Source organism: Planococcus citri, chromosome 4, assembly GCF_950023065.1.
Source record: "Planococcus citri chromosome 4, ihPlaCitr1.1, whole genome shotgun sequence".
NCBI lineage: Eukaryota > Metazoa > Arthropoda > Insecta > Hemiptera > Pseudococcidae > Planococcus > Planococcus citri.
Genome location: NC_088680.1, coordinates 39,905,274 through 39,920,648, shown reverse-complemented (window position 1 = coordinate 39,920,648; position 15,375 = coordinate 39,905,274). Strand labels below are relative to the sequence as shown.

The 15,375-nt window shown below is 36.1% G+C and overlaps 1 protein-coding gene across 1 annotated transcript in view; it reads left to right on the top strand.

Moving 5' to 3' along the window:
* Nucleotides 1–1,627: 1,627 nt before the first annotated feature.
* Nucleotides 1,628–15,375, top strand: part of LOC135844993 (uncharacterized) — a 198,634-nt gene continuing 184,886 nt past the window's right edge. Inside the window, exon 1 of the mRNA XM_065363419.1 lies at nucleotides 1,628–1,751. The gene's annotated coding sequence lies outside the window, so the exon portion shown is untranslated. The remainder of the gene's footprint in view (nucleotides 1,752–15,375) is intronic.

Sequence of the window (15,375 nt, the reverse complement as noted above, 5' to 3'; positions counted from 1 at the left end):
ATTTTCAGATTTAAAAAAAAAAATTGAGAAAAAAATTCAAGTCCAAAAATAGACGTTTTCTCACCGACGTTAAAACTGTCCTGAAAAAGTGATAGCAGATAGAATATGACCTAGAAAATAAGATCCGAGACCTTTTAACGCGGTTGTCACGTAAATTACAATATACTACTTATCCATTGTACCTATGTACTTTTCTGGGTAAAACTTGTTCCGGTATGTGGACCACCGAAAGCACAAAGGGAAGAGGTAAGACAGAGCGGTGGGACCCGGGAACTGGAAAAAGTACCATAAGAGATTAGAAAAGACCACGAAAACGGCGGAAGCCAAGGCGACGGGCAACATCTGAAGGAGAAACGGCGTGGATCCCCAATCTTGGATGATAAATTTTTCCTACGTGGAGCTCATAAAAGCTGCTATAAAATTATAAAAACTTTAAGCCGGACGGGTAACAGTACAAAATGGTACTTAAAAGTCGACGTATACGCGTAAAATTGGTATTCGATAAAAGCACCGAGGTGGGGATGGGTTATTTACGACGACCACGGTTGTAAATCTAGTTAATATTATAAGGTCGACGAAAAGTTATAATTTTTGCGCTTTTTAAGAAGTCGATTTTTTTTTCTACGTTTACGATTTGGTTAAATAAATATGTAAATTTGTAGGTCGTAATTTCGCGTACTTGCCCCTCCTTTCAGACGCATTTCCACTTCTCAAAAGATAAAGGACTGAGTGGATTTTGCCTGCCTACTGTTGCGGTGGTGATCGACTGCAGAATAAGAGATGAGGAGGTATAAAGTCGACGCGAGAGTGTGTTTTTTCCTTATTGATGCTCGAATAGGAAAGACAACCGAGGGGAAAGTATTTTGAAACAGGGAAAACGTGTATTTGATCGCGTGTGAGGTACATATTAGATGAACTTGGGTACCTATACCTATATGATAGATCAAAAGACGTGAAATTTCGCACAGTAATATGCGCAAATCAGTGTAGTATGAAATTTTATACGTGAACGTGTCCATACCCTTATGCCATAGAGAGCTTCTCTTCCCTTTCAATAGTTCTCATCTCTTCGAATAGTGTATCGTTCAAGTACCTACACGTAGAGAGTTGTACGTATGCAATATTTTGCCAATAGAATGATAAAAAACTGACTAAGAATTTCCTCGTAAAATTCATATTTTTGTTTTGAAACGAGAGCCAAACGAGGGTAAAAATGTTGGAATATAAAATTCGATGTATACCTGGTGTATTTTCAAATTGTTGAATGAAACGGAAATTCTTTGATAAAGATATCATAGGGTATAGAAAAGGGTTAGCACGAAGGTGAAGGAAAAAAAAATAAAGGAGCTAAACAGCCGGTGTTCTTATGATATGGTGAAACTATAAGCACGATAAACCGGCTCTTTCTTGCTCGCAAAAACATCCAGAATGTAATTGATTGATGAATGACATTTGATAAGAACAGTATAGTTTGGTAGTTTGAACGCTATGTATGGTCATATAGAACGTCGCGAGGCTTTATAGACGGACAAGTGAGGAAGGGAAGGGATGAAAATAGGGAGGAAAAGCCAAACGATGCAACAAGAATGGCAAAAACAACCTCGAGTGGGTTAGTTTTGAACGTCGCGACGTCGAGATCGCAAGCATGTTGCCTGTTTAAAGTTTCCATCGTATTTTCGTACGTAATTTCGCGTGGTTTTTTACGTAATTTTTTACGTTTTCAACACGACTGCAGGGATCGTGGATTCGATGTAATTATTTTTTTTTCCATTATTTTATTATATTTTTTAGATAATTTTTTGACGAGTAGGAAATTTTAGTAATTTTTAACGAAGAATTAATTTTTGTTTTTCAAAAACGTAATTTTTTCGTAATTTTGTTTGGAATTTTTTTCAAAGTTTTTTAAATTTTATTACCTGTTTTAAAATTTTTAAATTCTCGAGAGGATGTTTTTTAATTAATTAAGAAATCTGAATCGACCCAGTAAAAGATATATTATATTTTTTTTTTCAAAACACAACGTGCTTTCTCATTGTAGACAAAATACCAACCTCGTTTTATTTACTTTATAAAGAGAAAACTTACGTTCGGGGTACGAATATGGTAGGTAGAAGAACGTACGAAAGAGCAACTTTATTTACGTAATTGTAATATAAGTTGCCTATTTGAATTCTCCAAGGAGAACACAACTAATTCTCGCACTTGGTTGAGCAAAAAATTATTCATAAAGAGGCTCGTTATGAAAATAATGGCTGGAAGTACGATTTTTGTGTAAACAAACAATTTACTTTGTCGAATTGAATTTTCGAAAAAATTGATTTTTTTGTCGGCATTTTTCGAGATGCCTTTGTAAAAACATTTCAAAAGATGGAAAAACCTGCCAGAGCGAGAAGTTCGATGATGCGACTCTTTCATAAAAATTAATGTCGTAGAAAAAAAATACAAATCTAGTACGATCTTCTTTTATGTAAAAAAAAAGGAGACCATTTCTTTCTTCTTTTTTTAATAATATAAAAAAATATGGGAGATTTTTATTTTGATTTCATTTCTGACCTGAGACCTTAAGGCAAACGAGTGGCGAACTCTTTTAATATACCGAATCGACGATCCAATAACGTATAGACAAATACATTGGAAATAAAATTCTCTCGGACCCCTTCCCTCTTCAATGCATTATTTAGTTGCGTGTGTAGGAGGATGATGGGAAATATGTTCATTGAAGGATTAAAAGAAAAAAATTAGGGTAACACGAGTAAGTTTTCCGGTCTAAAATTTCCTCCTGTGTGGTTCGATTTCTATAGGTACAACTTTTTTTTTTTTTCAAAAACGAAAGGTGATTCGAAAGTGGCTTCTGCGTGGGCATCGGAAGCAAAATATTTTCTATTGAATTTCATCGATGAAGTATAAACACGATAAACTAAACGTGGAAAATCGCTGCTACCAATAAGCAGAAAATATTTGCTCCTAATTGGTAAAGCTATTTTCGTATTTGAAAATGTCTCTGGGATGAAAAACAGAAAGATATTACCTACGCCTGTTTGAAAATGAAAATTTCGAGTGGTTGGATCTGTTCGATATCATAGAATGTCTATAGGTATGTATACCTACACGACAAAGTTAGCCCAGGCTGAGAGTGTTGATACGAGAAAAAAATTTAATTTTTTGCAAAATTTCCAAACATTGGGGAACAAATTTCGATACTGTTGAGAAGATTATAGCTGACGACGGTCGTCTTTTTAAAATGGGTTCGTGTTAAATCGACATTTTGTACGAGAAAGAGACATTTGTGAAAGTTTTCGTTGGTTATATTACAAGCGGTATAGAGTTTTCTTGGCGAAATTATTATCTAAGTGACCACTTTTGGGATTGGGAGTTTTAGCCGGTGAAAATTTCTCGCCATTGTCACCTGCGAAGTTGAAAAATGATATGGTAATATTTATGGGGTACTTTTTACGTAGGCTTGAAATATATTCCCTTAACGCGTCCAGCTGTAGGTTTTACTGTGAAGAAATTTTTACCACGTATGAGAATAGAATAATTTTATCGATACATGACAGATATTTGCAGATCTTTCAAGATTTTTGAAAGTATTTTTTTTTTGTTGGAGTGACGTTTTATGAAGTGATTGGGTTTTAAGTTGGATTCAAAAAGATGATTTGGTAAAATTGATTATTCATTTTTGGAAAAGATTGCACACTCGGTCATCCAATTAGTGAGCTGAATCGTGATGTTGATGTACTGAAGTGATCAATTTTGCATCATTCGATAAATTTTTTCCCTAATTACATTCTGAAAAGTTTCACTAATGTTCTTGTTCCTTCATGCAATTTATTAACTCAACTAATCAATTGTAAATTGAATTTTTAAATTATTTTTCGAGTTTTGTGATGTGAATTTTCATATAGTTATTGTTGTTTCATGTTTCCACTTTTTATGATTTGAAAAAATGCTTAAAAAATGTAATTTCTTTGAGTTTTTTTTTTTTTTTTTTTTTTTTTTGTGAATTATAAAACCCTGACAAATGAGCTTTGACACTCCTAAGAAAAAAAATATTTTTCAGACATTAAAGATATTTGACTAATCATCTTCTCAAAGCAGGTGTTGCCAGATTTCAAAGTCTATGAGAGACTTTTGCAGAATTGTTTGCTCGCGTATGTCTTAGATTTCATGTAGTACCTTAGAACTCATTTGATGTAAATTGAATGAAAAATGCATTCAAATATAAGTAGGTACTTAGGTATCCTTTCATTTGAGGAAAATTAAACAAATTTGAATAGAAATGAAAATTGGTCATAAATGAATTTCAAAAATTAGATTGAAATCAAAATTTAAACAATAATTCATCCCAAATACGTAATTCAGTAAAAACATACCTAACTTGATTGTTTTGAAATTGAATAAGAGATTCGTCATAATCGTGGAAATTTGAATTTGTCTGTAAAATTAGAAATACCTACATCCCAAACTGTTTTAATCTACTCATAGTGAGAATTAATTTACATCGCAAATAAATTTGGTAAAAATTTTAACACATTTTCAAAATTGTGATGAAAATTTGTCCCAAATTAATTTAGAAGTAGTTAAAATTTTATTTGATTTCAAATTGACTTACAAATTTACTATAATGATGATAAAAATTCAAAACAACGTCTTTCAGTAGCTGAATTTTCATTTTTCGATTTTTAAAGAATTTTGTAAAAATTCTAATTTGAACCATTTTTTGTGAAAAATAGAATATAATCAAATTGAGATAAGTAAGCTAAAATTGGATTTGTTCTCTGGGTACTTTCACTTCTTGAATCAGCCATCGATGGTTTTCAGTCACTTTATATAGAGTTTCAGTGATAGATTTTTGAATTTTCTAGTTCTTAAACAATTACAATAAAAAGACCAAAATGAAATTCAGAAAAATTATAAACTAAATTTGCCATCTTTGTAACTTTTTTGATCGATGAGTATAAATTTTCAAAATATATTTCTGCAGTTTTAAATCCAAAATTTTCTATAGGATTTTTTTTGTTTGTTTGAATACAATTCTTGTTTGCAAATATGTTGACTTAAAAATCTAAACTTTGCTTCACACCCTATTTCTGATCTCATTCAATTTGATTCATGCTGATTCGAAGTGGTCTCTGAAACCTCCAGCAAAGGACGAGTACGGATGAGGCCATTTTTTGGCACCATCGACTCGACCACTCTTAAAATGTTGTAATAAATGTCCCAAATAGGAATCCGTGGCTAGTTAATCCAAAATGACAATTTTTTGGACTCCAGGGGTTCCCAAAGTTGTGAATAAAAAATAATTTTAGGAACTACCGAGTATTATTTTCAAAACTTTTTTAGGGTAAAATATCTGTTTGAACCCGATAAACATTACGCGAGGTGATTTTCCTAGTTTTGACATTCGGGGGGGGGGGCAAAAATGGAGATGGGGGTTCAATTTATGAAAAATTTTGGAACCACCATTTGAACCTACTCTTTTGAATCTCAGAATTTGACACAAAAAAGCTCAATCATGAAAGTTAGCGAAAAAATCAAATGAAAAGTTATAGAGCACTTGCTAGGTTGTTTCAAATGTGAATTATTCAATTTAGGTATTTGAAAAAAATATGCAAAAACGCCTGTTTCAGGTGTGCCTAAAGTGGAGGGGCGGAGCTCCATAAAAAGTGTTCAAAATTACGAATATGTAGGGATCTTAGCTCCGCGAGGGCACAGGTTGTTGTCGCTAGAGGTAGTCTCTAGGTAGTAGCTCGGATCATCAAGAGGAGCCAGTCCCCCAGGACAGATGAGAAGGCGAAGACAACACCAGGGGTATTCTGCGCGTCCACGTCGTGCGGAGTGGTAACATGTTGCTGTTCGATGGACTCGGAATCGATAAACATGGCTAAAGCAGAATTCTCCAGTTGGTGGAACGACGGGGAGGAGTGGCAAGTCGAAGGCCAAGCCTCTACATAAATCCGGATTACAAACAAGAATGCATAAGAGCTGCAGAACACCAACAACTCACTCGTTCCAGCCCCAGGGAAGCGCAAGAGCTTCAGAGTGAGTAGGCGAATACCAGCGCCTAAAAACTGGCAAATTCGGCTAAGGGAGTAAACCCCAACAGAAAATCATGGTGGAAGGCAACGGGAAACCAACACCATTATATTTCCCTAGAATTATATGGACATCAATTTAGCAATGGCCCTAAGTCTCCGTCAGGCTGATCCTCATCCGCCAAGGCAGCCGGATAGGGTGCTAAGAATACGCGGAGTTAAAACAAGGCGGAACAACATCAACGTCGCAACCTGGAATGTACGAACTTTGTATAAAATTGGACAACTTGCTAGTGTAATTAAAGAAGCCAGGAGATTGCAAATCGACGTGTTAGGAGTAAGTGAGACCCGATGGACTGGAAACGGTAGATACCGGGTAGATGAGAATTATGAAATGATCTTCGCTGGGAAAGACACACACGAACAAGGTGTGGGTATATTAATACATACCAGAATCAGCGATAAAATCAGTGCCATAATTCCAAAATCAGAGAGGATACTACTCGTGAGATTGGAGGTCAAGCCAAAACCAATGGTGATAATTCAAGTTTATGCGCCAACAGCGGAAAGCAGTACAGCAGAAATCAACAACTTCTACAACGACCTAGAAGAAGTGATGAGATGCTCGAAAAACAATGATGTTGTGTTTTTGATGGGAGACTTCAATGCCAAAGTTGGGAAGGATCATGGCAGCCAAGTTGCAGGGAGATACGCACTTGGAGAGCAGAATGAAAGAGGTGAAATGCTCGTAGAGTTTGCTGAAAGACACGATCTAGTAATATGCAATACCTGGTTCAAGCAGCATGAAAGAAGATTATACACTTGGGTCAGTCCTGGAGATCGAGTCAGAAACCAGATAGACTATATACTTGTAAAAAGAAGATTCAGGAACACAGTGAAGAACTGTCACACATATCCTGGTGCTGACTGCAACTCTGACCACAAACTACTGGCTGCAAAATGCCAGCTAGTCTTGAAGAGCCAGAAGAAGAGCAAAGAACGATACCAACAACTTGACATTGCAAAAATCAAATCAAAAGAAGTTCAAAAGAAATTCCAAGAAGAACTGGAAAAGCAAAAGGAAGACAGGTTGGAAGAAGAACAAGGTATCGAGGAAAAGTGGCAAACATGGAAGCGAAAGGTTAAAACAGCAGCAGAAAAGTCTATTCCATTCAAAGGAAGAAGAAAACACAAACCATGGATGACTCAAGAGATACTGGATCTGATGGAAGAACGAAGACAAGCAAACAGACCAAGTAATGAATACACAGTGATAAATAATCAGATCATGGGAATGTGCAGAATGGCCAAAAACAAGTGGTATGAGGAGAAGTGTCAAGAAATAGAAGATCTGGAGAAAAGGCACAACTCTAGAGAAATGCATACCAAAGTGAAGCAGATGATGGCCACCCACAAGAGAAGGAGAAGTGGAATAGCATATATGCGAGGAAAAGACGGAAAGTACTGTGTTACCAATCAAGAAACTGAAGAGGTCTGGATCAGCTATATACAAGAACTGTATGGAGATGATACACGTCCGGCTCAATTTGCTGAAGATAATAAACAAAATATACGATGAAGGCACTCTGCCTAAGGACTTCAAAGCAGTAAATTTTGTACCAATACCAAAAAAGAACAACTCGCAAAAATGCTCTGAATATAGAACCATCGCACTGATGAGCCACGCACTGAAGCTACTACTCTCCATCATAAATGCCAGAATTGAAAAGAAGATAGATGAAAATCTAAGTGAAACACAATATGGCTTTGTAGCAAAAAAAGGGACGAGAGATGCAATTGCCCTGCTGAAAGTGATCATTCAAAGAGCACTGAATGCAAATAGGGAAATCATTGCTTGCTTCGTCGATTATGAAAAAGCATTTGATCGTGTCAACCATGAGAAGATGTTGGAGATCCTGGAAAAATACAATATCGATAACAAAGACCTGCAAATAATCAAGAACCTGTACTGGGAGCAAAGCGCTAACATCAAGATTGGAACTGAGTACTCGGAGAACGGATGTGGAATAAAGAGAGGTGTGAGGCAAGGATGCCCCCTCTCACCCAGGTTGTTCAACGTGTACGCAGAAGAAATAATGAGAGAAGCGCGAATCGAACGAATGGGATTCAAGATCAACGGCAAGAGAATAAATGAAATAAGTTATGCAGACGACAAAGTGATCCTTGCTGAGACAGAGGCGCAGATGCAGAAAATGATCAACCAAATCAACAGTGCTGGATTAAAATATGGAATGAAAATAAATGCAGGCAAGACCAAGGTGATGAGATTTACGAAAGGAGATGATAAAGAGGTCAAAATCAACATCGGATCACAAGAAATTGAAAATGTAAAGCAATTCAGGTACCTTGGAGCACTGATAAACAACGATGCTAGAGATCATAAAGAAATCAAATCACGGATTGGAATGGCAAAGACTGCTTTCAACAACCTTGCCAATGTGCTGGGAAATCGAACGATGAGTATTGATCTGAGGAAGAGAATTATGCGATGCTACGTATGGACCGTTCTGAAGTATTCCTGCGAAACATGGACCATGAGTGCAGAATGCGAGAAGAAAGTATCCGCTTTTGAGATGTGGTGCTATCGAAGGCTACTACGGATCTCATGGAAGGACTTCGTTACCAACAAGGAAGTACTAGCAAGAATAGGAGAGGAGCGGAAAGTCGTAGTTGAAGACATCAAAAACAGAAAGCTAAAGTATTTAGCTCATAAAATACGAGAAAACGGTATTTTCATGCTAGCGGTACAGGGGAAAATCCAAGGAAGATCGACGAGAGGGAGGAAACGATTGGAACTGTTAACAACAAACTCACCGGCCAACTCCCCCTGCAAGACCCTGAAAGAAACAATTAGATACGCTAGATACCGGCTAATATAGATGGACATATACGCTATCTCCTGTAAAGGAGCGCGACTACGACGACGACGACGAGGGATCTTAATTAAACTTTTCCATTTATATATAATTGAATACCTCAACACGTTACGTTTGGCGCAAATTGCAGGTTTCTAGTTTTCCAGGGGTTCCCAAAATATCAAAATTTTGAAAAATTGAAAAATTGGATTTTTGAGTACCTGCAAAAAATTTTATTGAACTCAAAATTTGTTAGGATGGAGGTCTTTCAGATAAGCTTTTTATGGGGGTTCAAAGGGATAGGTTTAAAACGGTGGTTCCAAAATTAAAAAAAAATCAATTGGGAACCCCTGGAACCCAAAAAAGGTCATTGTGGGCTAACTACCCTCGGATTCGTATTTGGGACATATATCAGATAGGTACAACATGTTAAGAGGGGTGAAGTCGACAACTATCTGGTGCCAGAAAATGATTTTATATTGGGACTCCTCCATTTCGGATTTTTCAGATTTGCAAAAATTGAGAGAAAAACAATAAATTCAACGCCTGTAAATTGGTATTTAAGACCTACCGTATTTGTGATCATTTTGATCAAATTAGGTGGAAATTCTCAAATACTGTTCTTGTTACCTGAAATCCAAAATTTTCCTCTACAATAAAAAAAAAAGATAATTAATCATAGTTTAAAAATCGTGCCAATGTAAAAAATTGAATAACTTCGTTTAGGTTCTCGATTATTTGTGGGTCAAAAATGACAAAAAATTTGATCCGAGTCTAGTAAGATTGAAAAGTTTTTTTTTCAACAGATAGAAGACCAATTTGTATAAAATTATAGCGTTAATCTGTACCTCTTCTTCACAAATTTAATACACCATTTCGAATCTTCTCCATGCGATAAAATTTAATGCCCACCCTTCCCCTTACCTCCGATTACCCTCCACGTCCACATATTCGCCAAACATCGAAAACCTTCTCACAAAACTCTTTCCATCGTAATTAAATAACAAGCTGTACTACACGTTCGAGTACATGCAATTCTCATAAATAAGAGCAGATATTTTGTACCATGGCGGCGAGCAAACTAAACACTAATGCGAGTAACGCATAAATACGCGAATTTGTCGAACGCGTATGCGAACACACTGCATGTATGTATACGAATAGTACAGTATTAGAAATCGCCCTCGCGTATTTAAATTTATATCGTATTGTAAAAACATAATTAAATTGGCATTTATTGGTGAAATTTAACCAATAAATATGTAACAAATGTGTACCGCAAGTCGTACATATCCGTCCACCTCGGTCTCTTTACAATACCTTCCCCTCACAGGTCTGCTTTTGCTAAGCTCGTTTTCTCATTTCTCCATAGTTTGTGTATGCTTATGGGGTACAGCAGCAGCAGCATCTCTTCCTACTCCTCCTTGTGCTCTTTCCCTGCATCCCATTCGCATATTGGTTTGGGTACCATAGTACCTAAATGGCACACGCATGCATATACAATACTATAAACTTTCTGGTGTAAACCTTGGTATAACTTTGTTGTTTTCGGTTATCAAAACGTTAATTTAGTTCGTAAATTTGAATAAAATCGAATTATTTCCATTTGCTGGTTAATGCTTTTCCCCAAGTGTACGGCGAACTGGCGAGGTGGCGAAACCAAACCATGTAACGAAGAACGTGAAAATACGACTAGCACTAGCGAGCAAACCGAAACCGTACAGAGTCGAATAAAAATTGCATTAAAGCGCTCCGAGGGCGCGATAAAATAGCCAAGAAAGGATTCTAAAGCAGTAAAAATGTACCATTGCAGTAGAACGGCGACGACTACTCGACCATGGTACGACCACTGTTGGTGAAATATCAAAAACCAATGATGATATAGTTGATTATGAATTAAGACTATCGCACGTCGTCTGCTCGTTATTTCGGCATTATACATCGGCGCTCGGTTAATGCCCCATATAACACGGTATTTCGCTTTTGCTGGTACTAAACGACTAAATACTGAGTTATCATGAATCTATTTTTTTTTTTTTTGTAGGTACTTTCTTCCATACTATTATATAATATAGTAGCTATCTGCACGCAGATTTTCTTCATTTTGTAAGAGTGTATACAATGTATAAGTATACGAAAAAAGAAAACTTAATAAATGCGATAAAAGTACAAAAAAAAATGAATAAAAAGACGTCACGAGATCGTCCGTGCCCCGTTGCAAAGTAAAAAGATCGTATAAAAGCAATATACCGACGAGTAATTCGAATAAAAAAATGTACGTGTGAAATGCAATAGCAACTTACTCGTATATACCGGTATAACGCTCATGTAATCGATTTGCATATCTTATCAATTGAAGGCTCTTCGAATACGTTGAAAAAAATGTAACCGTGATAAGGGTTTAATGAACTTCGAACCTACTAAAAGGTTGAACCGAATAAGTAGATGATGTCGCTCGGTCTTCGCTTCGATTATTCCTTTTACTGGCACTTTAGGTCGTATGTCTTGGGCTTGGTAGAGAAAAAAAGTTGAGAAAGTTTTACCTCATCTCTCTTCTTAGCGATTCAATATCAGGGAAAATTAATTTTCGCTAAGGCGATCGAAATTTTCGGCTTTATGCATAAAGTTAAATTTAATAGAGTGTTGAAGATGAAGAGACTCCCAAAAACGCGAGATGATTTAAAAGCATTAGGGAGATGTTGATGTTGCGCTAGGACAATTTTTTAAAAAGGCTCAAAAAGTTTATGAATGTATTTTTGAGCTTTCCATTTAGAAAATAATGCATTTAATAACTCGGTTAGTCACTGTCAAATTTGTACAGCTTTTCTTATTTTGGGCTGATTCGAGTTCCTATTTATGTTAAATTTTTAAAGGCTTTTGAAGATGGAAAAAGAATCATCATTTTTTTTAAATTTTAAATTATGTATAGATACATATTTTGAATCACCATTGAATTCGACCTTGATGGATCAAATTTTGATAGAATCTATTCGCCAAATTGAAATTTTGAAAGTAACCGAAATTTTAAACAATAAAATTTAACATCATGATGGTGTTTAGCCATACTTAATCCCCCCCCATGTTGTGTTCAGGTTCTCAATAATTTTCTATGCTCAAGTCATTCTTCAAGATTTCACGCCCATGAAAAGAATGAGAAACAAACAGAGAAAATAGCTTTTGATGATCATTGTCAAGTTAAAAAGGCTGTAGAACCCCGCCCTTATCTCACATTTTGAACAGTTCTTTTGTACCCACTTTTTTTCCAACAATCTGAAAGAAACATTTTAAAACTCAGCCTTTTCTATTCTATATACATTTTTTTATATCCGGCGTGTATAATTACGAGATTTTTTATACCCAGTTTCGAGGGGTCAATTTAGATACAGTATATAATTCTGTACTCCAATGCAAAAAGGATGGAAGTCCAATGACCTGGCATAAGGAAAGGAGGTTAGTGTGTTCAGTGCAGTTTTGAGAAACAGGAATTTTAAATTTTGACCTGAAAAGTTTAAAATTCCTGTATCAAACTGCATTAAACACACTAACCTCCTTTCCTTATGCCAGGTCATTGGACTTCCATCCTTTTTGCATTGGAGTACAGAATTATGGTTTGTTAAACAGATGGAAAACATTTCAAGTTTTATCAAAGAAATCAATTTAATGTTGTCTGGAACGGTAGGGTTGTTGTATGAAATGTTTAAGGATTGGCGTTTCTGTTTGAGGGAAGAGCAGTGGAAGAGAAGGTGTTGAGTAGCAATTATTTCGGTTGCAGAATTGGTCTGTAGGTTTACGTGCTTTGTTGTACGTACATATGTAGTACATACGATAAGTGGTTGAGAGTTGGTTCAGTGTGTCCAGTTGTTAGAGGGATAGTAATACCTAATTTCTTCTGATCTACATATTTTAGAGGTGCAAATGTTTCCATGGGAGGACTGATTTCTTGTGGACATAAAGTTTGTAATATCAAAGTGTTACCTCACTCACGTACATACCTACAATTTGTTTGATGCTTTAAAATTGAACACTTTAAATTTTTCTACTTTCTCCTCCTCCTCCTCAAAAAGTGCCTCCTAACCAGCAAAAACCTTTTTGGACCGAACAAAAGAAATCTAATAAAATGCTGCAATTCAATTTTTTATTTATTTTTTTTATTTTAAAACTTTTTGACTGAATGCAGAATAGCCACGAAAAAAATCAAAAATTTGACGAATTTATTAGTTGAGTACATAAATATTATTTTCAACTTGTTAATTTAATTGATGAAGGTTTTGAGTCTTTTTAGAGCTTCCAGCGGAATTCTTAGTTTCTTGTCTTGCAAGAACACTGAATTTTATTTTGACATTTTTCCAAAAAATGGAAAAATTTAGAACTCTGCTGAGCTCGATCCAGAAATGCTTAAAACTACCAACGATCGATTCAGAAGATTCATTCCATGCCTTGATTCAAATTCTAATCTTCTTCATGGAAAATAGTAATAAAGTTATTTGAATTATCAAAATTTAAAAATGAAATTTAAAATTTGATTTGGTGTTTGATGGCATATTTTTGGATGTTCTTAAAATTTTCCTTTGCCACATTCGGTGTAAAGAAAAAATCATCAGTTGTAATATCCAAATTATTCAACCTTGAACTTACTTCTTTTGAGCTTGATCAAAATACGAGTAGAAAACCAAAAGTTTACTCCTTACAAATAGTTTTGGTCTCGAAAAAAAGAAAAAAATGAAATTCGGGTATATCTGAGTGACATAATCCATTAGTTTGACTCGCTCCTGGCGCAGAAACCGCTAATCACTTTAAAGGATGCAGATCAATTTTTTCATTCCAGATCATCTCCCTTTTCTTATACAATCGTCGAAAATAAACGTGAATAATATTTCGACGATGTTTCGTAAAAAATGGCCAATCTGCATTTTTCAAAAAATGTTACACTTAGAGCAAAACTACGTGATGAATAGTCAGATTTGGAACGGTAAAAAAGGCGAAAGTCTGACTGTTCAGCAGTTTTGCCAAAAGTGAAAAAAAGCGTGAAAAATTCAGATGGGCCTTTATTACTCAACATCGTTGTTGTGCTAACCACATGCTATTTTGACTTGCTCCTGGCGCAGAACCCGCTAATCACTGAAATGGATGCAGGCCACTTTTTTCGAGCTGGGCCATCTTCATGGATATAGAATGGTCGAAAATAAATGTGAACACGCACTTAGTCCAAATTATTCACGATTTTGACTTGCTCCTGGCGCAGAACCCGCTAATCGCTGCAATGGATGCAGGCCAATTTTTTTCAAGCCGATCTTTCTTGTCATAAAATCGTTGGAAATAGAAGTGAATTTGCACTTGGCTGAAATTAAATACAATTCTGATTTGCTCCTGGCGCAGAACCCGCCAATCACATGTGTGTCAATTTTTTGAGCCACTAGCCAGGCCACCCTCCTTTTCATGAAGACGTCGAAAATCACTCAAAATAAATGTGAATAGGTATGTACTTACAAGGGAGGTGCCCCATGTGACATGCACCGATTTCAATGATTCTTGCACCATTGGATCGAGGACATCGAACATAGTCTACCACGAAATTTTCAGCTGCTGAAGTTGATATTTCAACCTTACAGGGATTTTCACATAGCAATTTTGAAAAATTGACCAAAAATAGTCGGCGAAGGTTGCATACCGAAACCTTCCATATTATTTGGGCATTTTAATACATATGATAAGACTAGCCTATGGTGAAATTTTCAGCTGCCAAAGTTGATATTTCAGCATTCCAGAGCGATTTTTCGATTTTTTCAAAATTGCAATGTGAAAATCGAAAAATCGCCCTGAAAGGCTGAAATATCAACTTCAGCAGCTGAAAATTTGGGGTTAGACTATGTTCGATGTCCTCTATCCAATGATGCAAGAATCGTTGAAATCGGCGAATGTCACCTGGGGCACCTCCCTTGTTAGTTGAAATTATATCAGATTTTGACTCGCTCCTGGCGCAGAACCCGCTAATCACTGCAATGGATGCAGGCCAACTTTTTTCAAGCCAGACCATCTTCCTTGTCATAAAATCGTCAAAAATGAATGTGAATATGCACTTAGCTGAAATTAGATAAGTAAGTACGATTTTGACTTACTCCTGGCGCAGAACCCGCTAATCACAGCAATGGATGTAGGTAGGTCAATTTTTTGAGCCAGGCCACCCTCCTATTCATAAAAAGATCATCGAAAATAAACGTGAATAATGAAATTACATGCCCATGATTTCATCCAGCTCCTGGCGCAGAACCCGCTAATCACGCTGCAAGAGATTCAGGCCAACTTTTCGAGGTGGGGTATTTATTTTTTCATGAAATTGTCAAAAATGAACGTGAATATGTAGGTACTTATACTTGATATTAGGTACCTTCAATTCTGGCTTGCTTCTGACGTGAAACCCTCTTCAGAATTCCATCACATGCAATAGGTAAAGTTTTTTTGAGCTA